Below are 15015 nucleotides of genomic sequence, written 5' to 3' on the forward strand. Positions count from 1 at the left end.
TCAATTTACTGGTGTCTTTAGGTACACATTTACTGAATAAAGTCAAATATATAACACGTATAACAACTTTTTCAAAAAGATCCAATGAGCTTATATAATTTTCTTCCACAGCTCACCATAATTCAGGTAGAGAAAATTTTAAGTGAACAAGCAGAGGGGTGACTTTTAAGTGCATGGAAGATCTCTACATTGCTAATTTAGAGGCACTGTGGGAAATAAATAAGGAGATACATGAACGAGTAACTAGTTCGTACTGGGAGGTGTATATGACTGAGTAATGTACAAACTACTGTTTGCACATTGCAGCAGCTGGAGGCCAAGAAAAAAAGCTTAAGAAGATAATGGTGCTGACACTACCATGTTTCTTTTCTTAAGCTCCAAATTAAGCAAAGAAACTCACACTATGTGCCACATGGAGAACACAATACCAGCAACCATATACTCAGCAGGCAGACACTAAATATTAACAACAACTGCGAAAGATGTGATTGCAGACTTGAGTAAACTTTCTGAAACAATAATCTACAAAACCGGCTTTGTTGGTGATGGCTCTTCATAAAAACAGATGGTCTCAAGAAATCTAAAAGGATTTTAAGCCATTGTTCTCAGGTTATGGATTTCAAAAACAGGAAAAAGCTAACATCCTAGAATGTTACTATCCAAAGTAAAGATTTTGAAAGCAAACATGATTATCATCTAGAATAGCCATGAGAAAAATGACATTGTAATTTTAGAAGAAGTAGGAAAAAACATGATCTCTTTATAATAGACAATTCCATTTAGGAAAAGCCACTTAAAAACCCAAGAACAACTGTTGTTGTTGTTTTGTTGCTGTTGTTGTTGTTTAGGGGGGTGGTTGGTACCAGGGATTGAACTTGGGTCTTTGCACTTGCGCAGCTGGTGGCAAAACCACTGAGCTAAATCCCTGCCCCTCCCCCGGCCCAAGAATAACTCTCGAGGCAGGTTTCCTTCCCTGAGATTCCCATTCACCAAAATTTACCTTGAAGAAGGTTTTAAAGAAGCACTTTTGAGATCAGTACCTGTGGGAAGAAGGCCAGGGAGCTAGAGCAGGAAGAAGGCTGAGTGGAGGAGAAGTCCTAAGGGCAGCTCCTGAAGAATAATGAAGACAGGGTGACCTAGTCCTTACAAAATACCATAAACTAGGAACTTTATAAACAGCAGAAATTTATTTCTCCTAGTTCCAGAGATTTGGAAGTCCAAGAGTAAGGCACCAGCAGACTGATTCACTGTCTTGTGAGAGCCTCCTTCCTACTTCATAGACTCTGCTAAGGTAAGCAAAATATTAACACTGGGGAAGCTACATGAAGGGTATACAGGACCTCTGTGTATATTTCTGTTTTTTCTATGAGTCCATAATTACTACAAAAATTAGTTGTTTTAAGTTGGAAAATACAACTTGCATATATAATGGGGTGCAGTAAGTTACTTTATATATTTTGGGGGGTACCATGTAGAATTATTAAGTTGGGCTAATGAACATATCTGTTACCATTCTTTTTGTGATGAAACATTTAAAATCTACTCTTTTAGCAATTCTGAAATATAATTTTTATTTACTGTAGTCACTATGCCATGCAATAGATCACAAAAACTTAGTCTTTCTCGTCAAAACTTTGTTTCTTTGACCAACATCTCCCACACTTCTCCCCGGGCGGCCCCAAAACCTCAGGCATTTTAATCTTCACTTTTATGACAAAATTTAAAGTGTTTTTAAGTCATAACTGCTTATTGTGTATGGAAAGTATTCCTAAGCTTATTATGGCTTTTTAAAAGTTTTTCCCAGAGGACCAGGGATTTATCTCAGTGGCTCTGCACCTGCCACGCAAGTGCAAGGTCCTGAGTTTGATCCCTGGAACAGGAAAAACAAAAAACAAAAATTCCCAGAATCTATATCTGTCCAACGGAGTGGATCATAAACCCCAAACCAGCTCAGATGCCCACACTTCCTGTTCTCTGCTCTGTGACCGTCTCCCATAGTTGCTTGGCTGGAATCCTCAGTGGCTTTCTGAGCTCTAAAAGGGGCCCTGTGTTGTCCCTGAAGTCCTCTGGGGCCCTAGCCCACCTGTGCTGTAATCCCTCTCTCCAGGCCCACTGTATCAGGGATGTTGCACAGAAGGGTTCTGCTGCAGTCCTCTCATCAAACACAGCCCAGTTGCAACTGCTTGTGGCATTCTGCAGTGGTATAAAAAAATCTAAAGCATGGCAGAAAGTCTTTAAGTTTTATATAAATAATTCACTTTATATGAAGTCTCTCAAGAGAAATCCATGTCAGTCTATACAGAGCATCTCTCTCAGGGGACCCACATCTTTGTCTGCAAATTCAGTACAAGGAAAGCCATTTGCAGTCTGTAAAGAAAAAAAAAAATCTGTCTAAAGGGAAACATCACGCTGTTATGCCTTTGTAAGATTAAGAGGTTATTCTAATTTAAAAATTGACCAAACTTCCATTCTTTCAATAACAAGACTTTAAAATAGTGCCACTGAATTGAGAATGCACTACTAGTTTTTCATCTTTGTGATAGTTAAATGCATTAAAACACTAAGAATGAAAGCCTTTATTTTAAAATTCTGTTAATTTGAATATTGAATCATAATATGCATTTTGCTATGACATTATATTTACGTCCTTTAAAACCAAAGCTGAGTCTGCTCTAGCACTGACTTTTCCAGGGCTTATCACTAATTAAAAGGTAAAAAACTATTAACCAGGATATCTGTTATCATTCTTTCAAAGTAAGAAACATCAATATCTGGTAATTAGAACATTTTGAAACAAATTTTAATAAGTAAAAAGTCAGAAGAGAAAAAAATATTCTTTATTATTTCAAATTGAAACCAGATCCGTATATCTTACTGAAAAGTTATAATTGCCCATGCCATCCAGGCATGGATCCAACTTTTCTCCAAGAGCAGATGCTAAAGAAACGAAATGCAATCAGGCTTTTCAATTTCTGTAATGTTTACAGATATAACACATCAACAATGTATTGTTTGGGGCTTTTAACAGAAGCTAACATCAAGAAGCACAATGCGCTCTCCCAGTGTACTTGCGCACTTACTTTCGTTTATTCTCATCATTGGGATGGGCAGATTGGCCGTTAAATAACTGCTATGCTGGATGCATACTAAGCTTTGTTCTGTATTTGGGTTGAAGGCACAGAAATGAATAGGAGTCCCTACTCTACAGGAGTGCAAAATCTAGTGTTAGAGACACTTGAATAGTATGCAAATGAAAGAACTAGAGCACAGAATCCCCACAGTGAAACAAAAGCCCTTAACATCAATTGAGACTGATAAAAACAGAATCTACTAGTGGTGATGGCAAGAATGACTTGAGTGTCTTTCACTCCCTAATCAACTCTACTAGCATCCAGCCAAGCCACACCAATTAAACCGTGCGCTTGGAATGCACACACAGTTTAAAAAAAAGTCCCCTAGTTTCTCCTCTTCTCTATCAGTCAGAATCCCAGCAGGACACAGATGGCCCACTCAAATTAGAATAATTTGATGAGGGTTTAATAAAGGGACTGTTTATAAAACTTTGGATAGAACATCCCTATGTAGCAGAAGGAATATCCAATACTCTCGAGCTACTATCATCCCTCAATCTAAAGACAGAAGGAAAAAGAGCAGATCAGAGCCAAGAAGGAGGAAATCAGGTAGAGAGGTCAACCTCAAGAACAGCTATCACTTTGGACAGAAGAACAGAGCCTGAACAAGGTGGCCTCCTTGGGAGGGATCCAAAGCAACTAACACCCTGAACTCACTTATTCATCCTCTCTCTCTCTCCCCCTCTCTCCCTCCCTCCTTCCCTCTGAGCCAGACACAGAACCTTGTGAAAGCTAGGCACATGTTTCCCACCGAGCTACCTCCAGCCGAAAACACCTTCCTCCAATCTCTTGCTGAGTTTCTTCTTGGTCTGAAAACCAGAAATACAGTGATGAAGTCCATGTAGGTCAGCAAATAGAAAAGGATAGAGAACTCAATTCCTACTATTCAGAAAAATCAACCAGTTGCCTACTGCAGAGATGCTGTGAAAATTAAACAATCTGAGGAAGCCACATTATGCAGCCGAACATACCTCAAACATTGTTGAGTAAGTGAGAAATGTAAGCTAGTAAATATATAAGGGTTTTTTTATTGTACTATTCAATTTCACAATTTATTTTCTTTCCACATGAGAGACACCAAAGAAAAAAAGAAGAGCAAACAAACATTTCCTGAGCGGTGACTATGATTGCAACACAGCTGACCATTTGCTGTATGCATATGGTGTCTCTCTTCATTATCCCTAGAAAGTTAGAGATGGAATCATTGGACCCATGGGAAAGAAGAGATGAAGCTAATATATGTTACCCAACTTGCTTAAAACTATAATTGGAAACTCAACTCTGTCAAATTCCTAAGCCAATTATTTCTCCATCATTGTGTGCGATGAGTTACAGATGGGCTACCACCTATCTACATCAGAAATCTTTTTTCATTGAATTAAGAGGAATTAGAAGAAAACTCACTAGGACTAAAACGTTCACCTTTGGGTTTACCATATGAAAGATAGTCAATAGCTGGATGATATGACAAGGGGGAGGAGCAGAGTAAGAATGATAATTATAATGATGGTGATAATGATGGTAACTGATAGTGAAACATCTCTTAATAGCTTAGTGCTAAAGAGTTCTAAAAACTACACCAAACATTCCTAAAAGGAGTACCAATATGTAGATGAAGTAGTCAGACTAATAACTGTTGGTTAATTCCTGAGCCCATCCCAAGAAAAAGCTTTTTCAGAGCAGGCTAGGGGTACAATGGCTTGACCTCCCCAAATTTCAGCTTCCTTGTCTGTGAAATGCAGCGATTTGCCTAGACATGATTTGCGTAGAGCCCATGTGAGGAATGAAAGGAAGGATATGTTTAGAGAACTTGGAACAGGCCCTGGAACAAAGTGAGGAGCCCATGGGGCATTATGGTGGGTAAAAAACACCCTGACCATATTTTTCTAATGAAAATATGTACTTTAGCATAACAATAACTGGCTGTGCACCTCAGTAATTGTGCTGGGGGAATATAGAAAGCAATCTTTGTGTTCACCACTTGGTACAACAAATAGCAAGGTGTGTGCACATGTGTCAAAGTGTAAATGGGTGAATTTTACCGACATTATGCACCATGTTACATTTTTGTGCATTTATAATTTTTATTACATGTTTTCTTTTTATTTTTCTTGTAGAATTAGCCCAATTCAGTACAGTGTTGCATGAAAATCTGCTTTTACAGCTTTGGGAGAAGTTGAAAGTGAGTCAGATGATTCAGCTACTTATGATGATTTGGATCATGTAAGCCAAAGAAGTTAGAAAGATATGACAGATAGAGAAGTTCAGACTGAAGACCTTGATTCAGCTGAGGAAGAAAACAGTAATGTAAATAAATATTTGACTAGTCAAAATGCTGCAAAATGGTCAGGTATACCTGAACAATCCAATGTTAGAACTAGGTTGGAAAATGTTTTTAGGTTCTTGACAGGAGTGAAACCTACTGGATGGAATGCCAACACTGCAATTCAATTTTAGAAAGTGTTAGTAATGGATGATATCCTACAAGGTGTTCTGAAAGACACTAATAGTTAAATACAAGTAAAACATTCTATATGCATCAATAGTAATGAGATAGGGGACTAGGGCATGGCAAAAGCTGGCTGGGGAAGTAAGTAGGACCTATTAATTACAAGATCCTGGACACATGCGCAGAACAGTTTCCAAAGCCCTGCACATGGACTTGTCATGAGAACTCCAGCAAGCTTTCACTAGGATGGCCTAGAACATGACATCAGCCTAAAATGTGGGATCCCAGCACCACCTCTCAGACCCTATGTAGAAGTTCTTGAGGGCTTCCTCGAGATTTGGACAATATCAAAGAAAGGCAGCCATGAGGAGCAGTACTTTCATACTTTTCCATGATAGCCCACGCTGTGTTTCCCAGACGCAGCGTGTACTTTTACCTTCACTCTTACCCTCTTTTTCTATTTACTTGGCCCAAGCTTGCTCCACAGAGCCAGTTTCTCCCCAGCTCTTCACCTTTACTTTCTTGAATAAACTTTGCCACTGCTTTTTGCACGTTTCATTCAATTCTTTGTTCAAGATGAGAAGAACCTGGAATCCAACTAGGGAAGCAGAGGTGAGGAATCCACACCCAGTAATGTTTAGCTGGTGAGCCACTTTTTAGAAGCAACCCGATAACAGTAATACTCAAAAATATATTTATCATGATACCTCACTATCTGAACTAAAAGCCTTCATAGCAAGACTGTATCATTCTAAGTGTGCTAATCAGAATCTGAAGGATTTATGGAGAAGTGATAGTCGCAGCATTGAGATTTTTACAGCAATAATGACACTAAAGAGATTTGGTTTCTTTCGAACTTGCCTACATTTTAATTACAAAAAGATCCTCCAAGAAAGAGAAAGGGAAAAAAAAAAATCCAACAATTTAACTGCTATTTGCTCATTTTTTGAAAGCTTTGTCTTGAACTATCAAGCAATTTATACACCATCTGAATACATGAAAATTGGCAAACAACTTGCATCATTTTGTGGCTATTGAAGGTTTGGGCAATATATGCCAAATAAGCCTTCCAAATATGGTATAAAAATGTATGCTCTGGTAGATATAAAGACATTTTACACCTTTAATTTAGAAATTTGTCCTGGCCCTCAGTCACCAGTGTGGAAAACCAGATGGGAAGAATGAGGCCTAATTGTCCTCCTGGGTGAGCACTGAAAAGAAAGAGGGCATGCAAGTAAAAACACCTGAGATTAAGTTGTTTGCCTGGACAAGTACCATGGAGGGTGGGAGACAAGATGAAGCCTATGTAACTCTAATTGCTTGTGCCTGTCTGAGTCAATAAACCCAACGTGTGCCAGTCACTTGGCCCTTATGTTGAAGGGAGATATGAGCCCCCCGAGCCCCCCAGCTTTTAATCTGTTTCTGTGTCTGTTTATTTTTCATTCTCATCACTCCTTGGTCAGGTTCGAGCTTGAAGGCTGGTTTCTACACACCAGGTCTTTCTTGTGTAGTAATGAACTGTATGGCATTGTGAACAGACTTGTCGCATTTATTTCAAAAAAGTAACCCAAACATCACAATTCACAATTGGTTCACAAATTACCCATTGACATTACATTTGTTTAAAAACAAACAAACAAAAAACATCAGTTAACCAGCACAGGAACTATAAGCAAGCCGACATTCCTGAAAAAATGTTCAAGTTCACAATACAGAATTGTATAGTACAATCTTTGGATTTCATAAAGACATAACATTGGCCTCCCATATGGTGAAGAAAAACAAAGTAGTATTGATATTGTCAACATTACAATGTGATTAAGATAGCGATACTGAAAGTGAACCCAGACATAGTGGTTCACACCTGCAATCCCAGCACTTGGGAGGATCCCAGAAGGCAGGAGGAGCCTATGAGTTCAAAGTCACCCTGTGCTACACAGTGAGTTCCAGGCTAGCCTGGACTACCTAGCAAGACCCTTTCTCAAAACAAACAAACAAGCAAAAAGACTAGTAGTAAATCTTCAACACAAATGAAGCCAGAAACGGCCATATTTCACAACAAAATGAAAGGCGGAGTAGATTTGTTGATGAGTTATGTAGCAACTATGATTTCACTCAAAACACAAAGTGTTGCCCAATGATTGTGTTTACTCACTCCTGAATATGTCAGGCATAAATAGTTTCATAGTTTACAAAGAAAATAATAAGCACAAAATATGTAACTGATAAACAATTACAACAGGGGAAGAACAATATATCTGCCCAAAAAACTCTACAGAAGAATTCTGGAGCAGACTTGTGGACAGGTGAAACATCACAAGAACCTTCTAAGAGAACAGAAAGACCAGCAAGATGTCAAATATGTCCTACCAAAGAGGACTAGAAAACAAAACACATGTGCTATCAGTATAAGTGATACTTGTGTATGGAACATGCTATTCTCATGAGTGAGAACTGCCTTAGGTGTAATAACTGAAGTGAAGATTATTTTTGTGGTAGAGTTTTATTTTTATTTTCATTGTAGTTCACAGAAGAATTTATTTTTGTTGTTATCTTTTAGATTTAGTAAGTAAACAGTTGATTTGGAAAATGTTGATGTTCATTCTAAATACTCATTATATATTTGATATTTTATTTTATTGATTTTCCATTTTCCTGGTAAATGCACATTGTATAATATAATAGGAAGCTCCTAACAAAAGAAAAAGACAAGAGCGGTGACAGGCATGGCCTGCTAAACAGGAAAGGAAAGCTAAACACACATGCTATCAGTGTGAGACTTCTGCTCGGTACATGGTGTTGTCATGTGTGAAGACTGCCTTAGGTGTGATAATTGAAGCAATGAGTGTTTCTGTGGTAGAGGTCTGTTTGTTTCTTCACTGTAGTTCACACGGGAATTCATTTCAGCTGTTATTTTTTAGATCTTGTAAGCAGGTGAACTGTTGGCATTGAAAATGTTGATGTTTATTCTATGCACTCATTATATATTAAATTTTTAATATTTTATTTTCCTGTTAAGTACATATTGTTTAATATAATAAAACTCATAAAATTAAAATTAATAATCCATCAATAGAAATACTCCGAAAAAATAAACATGGGGGTTACGTGCCCCCATAATGCACTTCTTCAAAAAATGTGCTGTGATGTCCGTAGCCAAGTCCAGGAAGCTATTTATCGCGGTCGAAGAGGCCAGTCATACATGGGTAGCCTTGTAGCAAATCCTCCCACAAGTAAAGACCAAAAGTGGGAGTGGCCCCTCTCCTCCCCACCCATGTCCAACCCCACTCCACCCACACTCAAAGTACACAGTGAGGCCATCAGGGGGAGAGGAAGCAAGGAGAGGAGAAAGCAACAGAGCAGGATGGCTCCTGGGCAGAAAAGGCCGGGAACAGAAACAGAGAGCACCACTCCTCTTACAACAGGGTCTATATGACTAAAGTCACATTTAAGCATAAAAGGTTCAGTAAACATACGGATGGCACAGAGAGTCCGGGAACCAGCTTCAATGGAAAAAGGCCAGGGTTAATGTATAATTGTGGTTTTGGACCTCCTTCTCACATGGATTCCTGCCTCTCAAATACGGGTTCAGATTTTAAACTGCCAGAAGGAGGCTCAGAAGAAAACCTTAACCACTATTTTTAGGAAATTTTTTTCTTTTCTCATTTAAACAAACAACTGTAATAAAATATGTGTAAAAATTATTCTACCATAACACCAATGTCAGTGACTAAGATAAATGTTAACAGAATTCTTCTTGAAAGTAGAATCAGTATATCCTTAGAATCAATATATCCTTTGCCCTTTGGCATATAAAATATTTTATACTTTACATTAATATATTAATATTTTAATATGAAATATTGACTCTTTCATTTTTAAAAGCCTATCATAGAAAAGTTAAGAGCATATGAATTGTTCATCCAAAGTGATAAGAATTTTGAATTATAACAGTCAGTGAAAGGTTGTTCCATATTTTACTGCTTTGTTGCTTATTTAGTAATCCTCTTCACAGACTGTCTAAACAATTCTGTCACTGACATCCGCAGTAATGTGTTTACATCAGAGTTAGGCCCTGTCACTTGATGTAACCAGAAGCTGAATTTCATAGCACCCATGAGGCAGGAGACTGGGACATGGCAAAAGCTCGCTGGGGAAGTGAGTGTGTCCTGTTAACCACAAGGTCCCAGACACATGCACTGGGCAGGTCCCAAAGCCCTGCACATGGACTTCTCGGGAGAACTCAGGCGGGTTTTCAATAGGATGGCGAGACCTGGCACCAGTCTGAGGTGTAGGATCTCAGCACTGCCTCTCTGGACCCATATGCAGAAGTTCTGGTGGGTTTCCTCGAGAATGTAGACAGTACAAAAGGACACATCAATGCCATGGAGGCTTTGCTATCATACCTTTCCATGATAGACCACACTGTGTTTCCCAGACGCAGCATGTACTTTTATCTTCGCTCTTACCCTCTTTTTCTATTTACTCAGCCCAAGCTCGCTCTCCAGAGCCAGTTTCTCTCCAAATCTTCACTTTTACTTTCGGGCCAGGGATTTAGCTCAGTGGTTTTGCCGCCTGCCGTGCAAGCGCAAGGACCCGGAGTTCAATCTTTCTTGAATAAATTTTGCCACTGCTTTTTGCTTATTTCCTTCAATTCTTTGTTCAAAGCGAGAAGAACCTAGAATCCAACTCCAGAAGGAGAGGTGAGCTATCCAGAACCTGGTAACATTTAGTTGGCAACCCATTAACACCCAGGCACTTTGCATACCTGACTTCTTTGGCAAGAGAGTGTAATCATTTTCTCATCTGTCTTGTTTAATTACCTTTATAAGCACTAACAACAGATTAATGAAAATCAACGGTGAAGGAATAAAGTAGGTTCCACGGGGTTAAACAGTATCATATTCTTTTTCTCAAGTGAAGATCTATTTCTATTTGAGAACTACAACTTCATCTTCTATAAAACTAAAAAAAAATGTACTACAGAATTTTCTATCAGTTCTTGGTCTCTTATTAAAGACTCAATCACTCGGACTTATCACAATTTTATAACAGAGAAATCTTGGGTTCTTTGCATATGCAAATGCCCTGTACCTTTGTACTGTGTGTTCCCTAAACTTCAGCGGCTATTGATGTCCTCTGCTGGTATCCATCCCATTCCTCCCACAGGTGGTGCTACATCGTCTCCTAAGGACTACCTTTGGGAAGTATACCACCGTACTTTGCCCCATCTAGGGCTCACTGCTACTGCCAGACTGCTGGGAAGGGCAGGTATAAAAGCCTGCTTCCTTGCCTCAGGGCCAAGCTGACTTTGCAGGACGACTCATGCTTTAGGGACTCACAGGTAATGGAGCTTGGTTCACCTTGGTTCCCAGCCTTGACAGCTTCTTCCCTTTCCTATCCTAATTCCTTCATTCTCTTCCTGGTTTCTCCCAGGGTCTCTGCAAGTCACTGCGGTGCTCAGGATGGGCTTTAACTTGAGAGCTTCCTGCCTTATTCTCCCAGAGTGCTGGGGTTACAGGCAGTATATAGCACCATGCTGAGTTCCAAGAGCCCTCTCTGAGAATCACCTAAACACTAATCCACAGTTCTAGAGGACCCAACCTAAGACCCTACAGAAGCACACACTGAGGAAAAGGCAGGTGCACAAACGGTTGTTCGGTTAATCAGCAACATCTCAGCCATTTTAAAAGGCCTTGTCCTTGATGCTTACAAAGCACGAGTTGGGGCTGGAGGATGGGAGGAGGGAGAACCACATACCCCTTATGCAGCTGCGTTAAGGGAAGCTCCTAGGATCTCCAAAGTCATATCATTTGAAGAAGTCACTAAGGGATACCTACTCTGGGGAGGACTGCAGTTGGTGGGGCTGTCCTTCTTGGCAGGTGTTAGCACTGCAATTTTCCCTGTACCAAGAGAACAAAAGAAGTCTGGGCCTAGAGGGAAAAAAAAATATGACAAGCTGAGCATCAAACTACAAATAGCTCTTTAAAACCTCCCTGATAGAGGTGGCTGTGTTTGTGCCATAGTTATTGGGTTAAGTCTAATAACGAAAGGACAGATCTCTGCTTACTCTAGGCTGTCAGTAATGAAAGCCATCAAAACCAAGCATAAAGAGGCCTCACTGTCGCTCTGTAAATCTAATGTGGACAGCTTAATGAGGGAGGGACATTATCTTTCCTCACACTCCAGTTTTACTCACATAAGAAATGTGGCCCATATTGGCAATTAACTTGAGAGATTAATTAAAACCAATAGCAAGTTCAGCTCCTTCCATGGTGAATTCTGATATCCTGTGAAGGCACCAACATGCTGCAGGCACTTAGCACATGTTAAATAATAATTACTAAAATAATCGAACTAATTTGAACCATTTTTTGCAGAAAAGTGGCAGCTAACCTCCTCAGTAAATTAATTCCACAATCTGATACAGCTACTCAATATTTCACAGTCTTATTTCTAAACTCTGCTTTATTACTCAGAAATTCCTAACAAATACTGCCCAGTGACTTTGTTTCTTTCCAAGCAATTTTACTCTCGAGGTATATTTAACATATTTCACTGGGTCCTCGGATAAGGCAGCCAATCATGGAAAACGTAAACTCTGACGCAGTGTAAGTGACAGACCGGGCCACATGTGTCTCCTGTCAATAATGACGACACTGATGTGAAGGGGAATGAGCAAGAAGGGTGCAGGGGTAGCCTCTGCTGGGTGTAAGAAGGCCGCAGTGTGTGTGTGCTGGTCTTTTGTGTGGCTTTCTAGGTTTGTCCTTACCTGTCACTTTTTGTGCTTTATTTTTATTGTTGTTGTTGTTGCTCGTTTGGGTTTTTTTTGGTACCGGGGATAGAACATGGGACTTTGCACTTGTGAGGCAGGTGGCAGAACCACTGAGCTAAATCCCCGGCCCTGTTGTTGTTGCTTTTAATAGTGTGGGAGTTTGAGCCCAGGGCCTGATGCATGCTAACCACATCCTCTACCACTCAACTATCACCTTGGCCCATATCTTTGTTCTTTTTTCTCTGAAATGCTAAAGTACTTTTCTTTACTACTGAGACAGGAGATAGGGTGTTGCAAAGCTGACTGTGGGGGAATAAGTGGGACCTGGTAATTACAAGATCCCAGGACAGTGCCAAATGACTCCCAAGGCCCCATACGTAGAACTTCTCATGGGTTCCCATGAAATGTGCACAACATAAGGACACAGACACCACAAGGAACCTGCTATTGTGTCTCTTTCATGGTAGTGCACCTTGTGTCTTCCAGACCAGGGTATGCTTTTCTCTTTCCCTTCCTTGTTTGGCCCAAGTTTGCTCTGCAGAGCCAGTTTCTCTCTCACCCCTCATTTTTCAAATAAACCTTATCACTGTTTTTGGCTTGTCTCATTCAATTCTTTGTTTCAGGTGAGAAGGACCTACAATACATTTAATTGGCAAGCCATTTCTAAAAGGAACTACCCATTAATGCTACCATATGCAAGGTCTGCTCTTAAGAAATAGAGTTCTTCAAATTTAACCAACTGACCAAAAGATGATTAAATTTTTGCTTTGGTGAAAGTCAATAAAATTGTCTTTTAGTCTATGGTGTTAGAATCATTTACCTATTGTATAGATCAAATTAATATAATAATTATATAAATGATGTATATGATAATAGTGCTTATTCCTGACCTTCTGCTCCCAAGTCAACCTATCCACTGAAGTTGTTCCCCATATCACTACCAGAGACTACCTTTATTATCATTTGAGAATATAATATATGCTTTAAATACATTATCTATCCAAGGTTTATAATTAATTTCCTTTTAGTATTATTGAAAAATACATACCCTGTCTGATAGAACTTCTGATCAACAAATGGGCAAAGTTTGGCAATTAACATATCTTGACAAAACGAAGAAGATGTAACACTTAAGTCACCTCTTCATAGTGTGAATACTGATGCTCTTTTAGAAATAATGAAAAGAGGTTAAACATCTTCCTTCAATTTTGGAGGGAATTCTATGACAAGGTGGTAACTTAGACCTTTCCTAAGACTCTTTAATACAGAAAATTCACACCAAAAAGTCTTTTTATACAGTTAGAAGTTTCATCTATCCAAGTGGCACCTTAACACTAAATTACACTATTAATATACTTGATGACAGAGTATTTCTACAATTAAAAAAGGTAGATGATAAACAACCGTTCAAATTTGTGGTGACCTTAAACTTGTATCAAACTAAAAATATTTAATTCAATTAACTCAATATTAGTCAATATTTTTCACACAGACTATTACTTTGGGCCCAATAACCATCATAATGGCTAATAACATTAAGCTCTTACAAATGTTGTACATGTACCTAGTTACTTTTTCAACACAACAATCCTATATGATAAATACTATTATTATCCTCATTTTCCAGGTGAAGAAACTAATGCTTATTGAGGTTAAGTATCATGCACAGCCACACAGCATCTGGGTTTATCTGCTCCTTGGTCAATACATGGGCTAAACAACCAGGAGGATCGAGCCTGATATTCTGTTTTGTCTAAAGGCCAAGGAAGATGCTGTGCAAATATCTGCAAAATAACTTGCCTTAGGAGCACAAGCTTTCCTCAGTGCTGTCAGTACTGACACTGCCAATACACTAAGAGATATTTTAAATCCTTTCCGTTATTTCTTATATCACCAGTTTATTTGCACACAAAGTAAGTTCACTGGTTCTAAAATCAATTTGAATATTTCTCATTGTAATAGAACTGTGTGAGCAGAAGTAGATAATACAAGGACCTGACAGTTCTGTTTTACAAAACTTAACAAGTAGAAAAATATAATCCAGTAATTCCATTGAATTCTCAATATATGTAGGAGCCATGGTATAATGTTACATTTTGGCATCGTGGTACATTAATGATAAATTATTGGAAAATAATTTTAATTCATATTCTCTAACAAAGAATTTCTATTTTCTTTAGATGATAGTATAAAGCTTCTTTTCTCTCCATAGGTAGAAATCTTGAAGCAATAGGCTATTGAACAATCAGGAAATCACATGAGCTGGCTTATTTACCAGGTCTTAAAAGTTAAATTACAGGAGGTTTTTTGTAGACGCTTAGAAAGTTTTCAAATTATTTACAACTGTGAATATAGAACTCCACAAAACTGATTCTGAAGAGGTTCCAAATTATGATAAATTATAAAATGTTTTAGCATGGGAAGTAGGTGCAAAAGACAGCTTCCAAAAATGCCACTTTACCACTCAAAAGAGTTTACCTTCTATTTTCAGTTTATTTTTACAAGGAAATTGATCTGAAACGCCATTTTAGAAGGAAATCAGCCCTCAAATTCTTGGTGAATCCAAGTACCAATATGAATATCAATTACTAAAATACTCAGAGCATTTGTAGGTGATTAAAACTAATCATCAATAATTGGCCCTATTCTAGCTGTTATAT

At 38.7% G+C, this 15015-nt stretch overlaps 1 protein-coding gene and 1 pseudogene across 2 annotated transcripts in view; both read right to left on the reverse strand.

Annotated features, from left to right (window-relative positions):
- Fhit (fragile histidine triad diadenosine triphosphatase) overlaps positions 1–15015 on the reverse strand; it is a 1393700-nt gene that overhangs the window by 1188689 nt on the left and 189996 nt on the right. The window lies entirely within an intron of this gene.
- The window catches only part of LOC147826494 (large ribosomal subunit protein uL10 pseudogene), a 407831-nt pseudogene that overhangs the window by 211425 nt on the left and 181391 nt on the right, over positions 1–15015 (reverse strand). The gene's annotated exons all lie outside the window — the stretch shown is intronic.

This window comes from Heterocephalus glaber, unplaced genomic scaffold (assembly GCF_053883595.1).
Source record: "Heterocephalus glaber isolate CG9 unplaced genomic scaffold, H.glaber_assembly_v1.0 deba00001472, whole genome shotgun sequence".
NCBI classification, from domain to species: domain Eukaryota; kingdom Metazoa; phylum Chordata; class Mammalia; order Rodentia; family Bathyergidae; genus Heterocephalus; species Heterocephalus glaber.